The sequence below is a fragment of the Fukomys damarensis genome, unplaced genomic scaffold (genome assembly GCF_012274545.1).
Source record: "Fukomys damarensis isolate Sample0158 unplaced genomic scaffold, DMR_v1.0_HiC HiC_scaffold_1, whole genome shotgun sequence".
Taxonomy (NCBI): domain Eukaryota; kingdom Metazoa; phylum Chordata; class Mammalia; order Rodentia; family Bathyergidae; genus Fukomys; species Fukomys damarensis.
In genome coordinates this window covers 2,437,044-2,442,243 of record NW_022900913.1, presented here as the reverse complement: position 1 = coordinate 2,442,243, position 5,200 = coordinate 2,437,044, and the positions used below count along the sequence as shown (strand labels likewise).

Here is a 5,200-nt window from a genome sequence, read left to right as displayed (position 1 = left end):
GCTTCACTGTGGAGCTTTCCCAGAGGAGTAAGCTCAAGGCATGACAAGCTCTGAACAAGTCCACTAGGCACATGCTCCCCATGCTGCACCTGGCTTCATCTCACCGGCTGACAAAATGCAGAGGGGTTGGGGCCAGGGTGCATTGCCCCTCCAGAGACATCAAGAGCACAGAACCCCGAGCAGGATCCCTTCTTCCTTAGCTCAGGCTGCCAGGTCAAAATGCTACCCAGTGGCTGGCTTCCCTGGTGAGCATCCATGGCCTCAGGGTTCTGGGAGCTGGAAGTTCAAGGTCAGGGAGCCACTGTGCCCCGGTTCTGCGAGAGTTCCTTTATTTTTGTAGCACTGGGAATGGAACCCAGGACCTCATGCACACTGGGCAAGCGCCCCACCACTGACTACACCCAGCCATGCAGCCGGGTAGAGAATCACCTGCCTGCTGTCTGCAAGAGCATGTTTGCGTGGATGGCGCTGAAGCGAACAAGGTGTCCTGCTAGATGTCCAACCTCTGTCCTCGAGTCTGTGTCTGCACGGAGGGTCTTCCGTGCATGGGTCGCCACCTTCCCACCAGCACATCCGTTAGTGTCTCCACAGGTGGAGCCAAGGTTCTGACTCTCCCGTGCTCCTTCTGATGGGAAAAGAGAACAATTTGTTACCTGTAAAGTGTTGTTTGCATAGTCGACACTTGGAATTTCTAGGGAAAGAAAAAAATGTTATAATTCTTCCTAAACATTGGAAAGTTTAATCTAATGAAAAATAAAATAAAATACCACAAATTCAGGTTGGAGTGACTTTGGGGCTCCAGTCGGTGCATGATCACAGTGCCATATGTCCCGGTGTCCTGAGCTGGTAACCTGTGTGACTCACAGCACTAATTAGCCTTTGCCATCAGCCAGGGCGTGGTGGTGAAGCGTGGTCCTGTCAGCTCGACTGACTTGGGAGCTGCCACGGAGATTCGCAAAGCACACTTCTGGGTGTCTGGGTAGGTCAGGGAGGCACCGCTGCGGGGTCTCTATTTGGTCCCTCACCCTTTGTTCTTCTCTGGCTCTGTTCCTTCAGCTGCTTCCTCCTCCATGATGTTCCCGCCTTGGAGTCAAGCCAACCACAGACTGGATCCTGTGAGCTGAATAAACCATTTATGTATAAGACGTGGGCATTGGGAATGGGGTCTCAGCAACACAAAAGCTGACTCTTACAGATGACATTCTCCACCGTTTTGGGGCCCATCATGCTGTGGGGGTTGACAGCCCTCCCCAGGTCCACTCCTGCCCACAGGGAAGTGACCCAGGAGTCACCGACCCAAGATGCTCCCAGCATGACTTCCTCAGCCACCCTTGCCGTAGAGTCTTCTCATAGGGCATCCACACAGGAATCCGCAGAAGAGCACAGCCTCCTCCCACAGGCCGCTTGGCAGTATGATAGCTGTGTCTCCACATGCGAAGGAAGCAAGAGTCTCTTTCACTTTTTCTCTGGGAGCATCCTCCAGCATTTCTGAATATTTTAAACTTTCCCTGTGAATGGAATGCCTTTGTTTACACGGTCTTCATATCCCAGCTGTCTTCAAATGCAAATGCAGACAGGCAAACTTCTGCATGAAATTTTCCTCCCACACCTCTCCGCAGACCACCAACTCTCAGAACGTGGAGCTGTGCCCGGAGATGGAGGCAGGGAAGGCTGGCCATGTGCTGTTCCCACTGGGCAGGCGTGAGCCCCCTGGTGACCAGGCGAGTGCTTGTTCAGCATCCAACGCGCAAGGAGATCGATCGTCCTGGTGTCTTTGGAAGAGGTGGAGGAAGCCCTTTCCAAATAGGCTTTGCATTGATCTGAAAGAGGAGGTTTGCAAGGTATAAGATGAGTGGCAGGCATAGGATTAAGGGCAGCCTTGGAGGACTGAGAATAACTTTTCCCAACCATTGGAAGGATGGCTGCTTCTGATTCTACAGTTCCTTCCTACTCTTCACTACATACGTGATGATAAAAAATCTTCATATCAAGTGGTAGAAGGATAGATTTCTGCTGGAGATTGTGGAAATAACAAAGCAACTGCTCGGCACCCTCTCTGTGGAGTGGTCTGCAGATTTCCCAGAACCACTGATAAGCCAAGTCCCTGCAGAGGAGCGGGAAAGGAGCGGAAGGGGCTCTGGGCTGGAGGGAGCTCCCACTCCACTGCAACTAGTGCAGAAGAAACTCTGCCATGCTCTGAGACTCCAGGTCGGTGCTCAGGCCTGATCCTGGCACAGTGCACGGCCTGACTCTGCTCTCACTGCCCCGGCCCCATCTGCCCACAGGCGGAAATCCTGTCTGCAGTTTCAGCCCGATGGCTGCCAGCCTCCATGGACCCACGGGTCACCTCACCCCACCTCCCAGCCTCCCGTCTGCTGTCACCTGCAATCTCCAATCTCCAGTGTCCTTGTCTCTGACCTTTGTCACCAGCGGCAAGGATCCCAGATTCAGGAGCGTGTCTGAAGCCCAAGTCTTCAAACTGCCTCCTTCCTCCACCCACCTCTGGCTTTATCCTTGTCTCTCTCCCAGAGGCTCCACCCACTCCAGACACCAAGGCACTTCCTGTTGGCTTCTCCTCCCCTCGGGCGTGGCCTGAATTGTGGCCCTGGTCTTGTTGAAAAGCCTGCTCTTCGGAGTAGCTCCCTGTGGTTGCAGGGGAGTGAGTGCGCACACACACACACACTCCCTGGGTGTGGGCCTGTTGTGACCTTCAGTGGCTTCTCTAGGCTGCAGGGTGATGGAAGGAGATCTGTGACTTTCCCTTCCTGGTTTTCTTCCTCAGCCCCTGCACTGCTGGCCTGTGGCTGCTGAGGCCAAACACCAAGGAGACTCAGACGATGGGCAAGTGGGGACAGGAGGAGCCTGGGCCTCCTTAGGGTCTGGAGCCACTCTTGGGGTTGGGGCTCCCCGCCCTCTGACAAGTGAGCCCCCGGCTCAGTCCCTGAACCCAGGACTGTGCTGTGTCCAGGATGGAGCACAGACTAACCGTGCACCAATTCGAGTTAGAAAGTGGGAGTAGCAGCAATTTGGGTTTAAAAACCTATAAAAGACTCAGGATTGAAAATTGATCAAAACCACCAAGCTTGGAGGGCTCTGACATGAAAAGGCCTTGTCAGTTACCACTGCACTAAATAAGCAGATAGGTGCAAAGGACGTTAATTTGCAGCCCGATTGAACTACCTCGAAAAGTGACAGAAAGTTCCTGTGCAAAGGGGGCCCCTCGCGTTCCACTGGCCTCTCCGGACCTGGCCTGCACAGGGTGCAGGGAGCAGCGCGGCCTGCACACCCTGTCTTCAGGTCTCCTGCTGTCTGTTCCAGCACTGCGGACAGGTTCAGTCCCCACCCACAGGCGGCTTCCCCTGGGCAAGATTCTAAGTGGGCAGAGCAGGGCAGCAGGCTGGTTCCTCCTGGAAATATCAAATCCACAGCTGGCCCCTTGGGAGGCAAAAGTCTGTTTTGATCTGGAAAGGGAATAATGAAGCGGGAAGACAAGGGAAGAGGCCTGGAATAAGAAGCTGGAAGCGAACGACTCAGTGACTCTCCCTGGTGCTGGGGCAATACATTCAACATTCACAGCTTAAAGGAGGAGAGAGTCATTTGGTTCAGTCCATGTTAGGCTGGATCTAAGGAAGAAACAGAATGGTGAGGGTAAGAGGGAGAAAGCTGCTCCCCTCATTATAGCCAGGAAGCAGAGAGAAGGGCAGAGCTGGGCAGGAACCCCCTCCTCCAGGTCACACCCAGTGAGCACCTCCAACCAGGCCGTGTTCCACTGGCCCGCTGGCCCTCTGTCCCCCAATAGCACGGTCAGCCACCATCCCTGGACGGATTTGCTGATGAGGAGCACAGCGCCCCCACAGCCAGTCACCTTTCGCAGACTGATGATTTTCAGGGACATCTTAGGTTCACTCTGGAGAAGCCAGGGGACAGCAGTAGAGGCCTTGCCCACATTTCCTGCATCGGTGTCAGCTTGGTCATGGAGCAGACTTACTCATCCTCTTTCCTGGTTTACTTTTTTCATCTCCCTGGAAAGTCCTATGGCAACTGGGCTGAGTCTGCCAAGCCACGGTAGCGCTCGGACAATGGACAGGGAGATCACTGTGGAGACGCTGGTCCTGCCCACTGCTGCTGCATTTGCATTCTGTCTCATGGGGAACCAAGTAAACAACAGAGATGGAGTTAGAACCCAGCTTCTCCAGCATTTGAAAAGCTCTAGCCACCCCCTGTGCGGTGCTAATTGCGCAGCTTAAAAATCTGACTATGAACTGAGGCAGACCAAATAGCATAGTGCACTGTACTGTTCAGTAACACTCAAAATAATTAACTTCCTGGGGTTTCTGTGTCAGGAGTGTCTGTCCCTTAGGGGCCCGATCTCTTAAACTGAAGGTCAGTGGTGACCTTCTCTGGAGCCCGAGTCCTTCTCTGGGCTCCTCCCCAGCCCCGTTTATCTGGGCATGGGCATAGCTGCCTCTGCACTTTGATCTCCTCACTGGGGAGGAAAATGGCCCTTCGCAGAGAGAAAGCTGTGAGCTTGAAATATGGCACTTGACCGGCACATTCAGAACAGTGCCGGGATGGTGACTTCCCTTTATTAGCCACCACTGTCAGTTCTTGGTGTCATATCGTATCGGCCGGTTATTTTCTAGCTCAGCCCTGGTTGTCCTCCAGGGACATGGACATCGCTGCCTTGGCTTATTTCACAGTGCTCTCGAAGCACCTTTCCTCTCAACGATAGAGAGATGATAAGACGCAGCCTTGCCCGGCACAGATGCAGAAGTACAGTGTGGAACTGAGATCCACCCTGGCCGTGCCTAGGACAGGAGGAGCCCTGGCTCTGGAATCAGGGACAGGGAGAAGGGGACGGGTGTGTGCATGGCAGAGTGTGGGACCAGCCTCTGCAGAGTGTGGCGATCGAGGCAGTACAAGGCCCATTCCGTTGATGGCTCTGGGACTGGACGGCTGCTGGGGCTGCAGATCTATGGAATCCCACTGTGTGTATTACCAGTTCCCAAAACCAAGTCACTCGGTTCAGATCAGCTCAGACTAACATGGAATTCCAGGGGGACTGCAGAGGCCAGAAGAGCACCAGGCCTGGGAAGGAGTGCCCCAGGATGGCAGTGCAGCCTGCACGGGAGGTAGCAGAGCAGAGTCACGGATCCCAGGGTCCAGTGGGTGTGGCTGTCACGGTGGCCGACTGAGGACA

The 5,200-nt window shown here is 54.3% G+C and overlaps 1 long non-coding RNA gene across 1 annotated transcript; it reads right to left on the bottom strand.

Moving 5' to 3' along the window:
* Positions 1–444: 444 nt before the first annotated feature.
* Positions 445–4,010, bottom strand: LOC104875503. Its single transcript, XR_784088.3, has 4 exons — positions 3,866–4,010; positions 1,297–1,820; positions 768–1,120; positions 445–625 (listed from the first exon to the last, which is right to left on the bottom strand). It is a non-coding gene; the product is annotated as an uncharacterized LOC104875503 (long non-coding RNA).
* Positions 4,011–5,200: the final 1,190 nt, after the last annotated feature.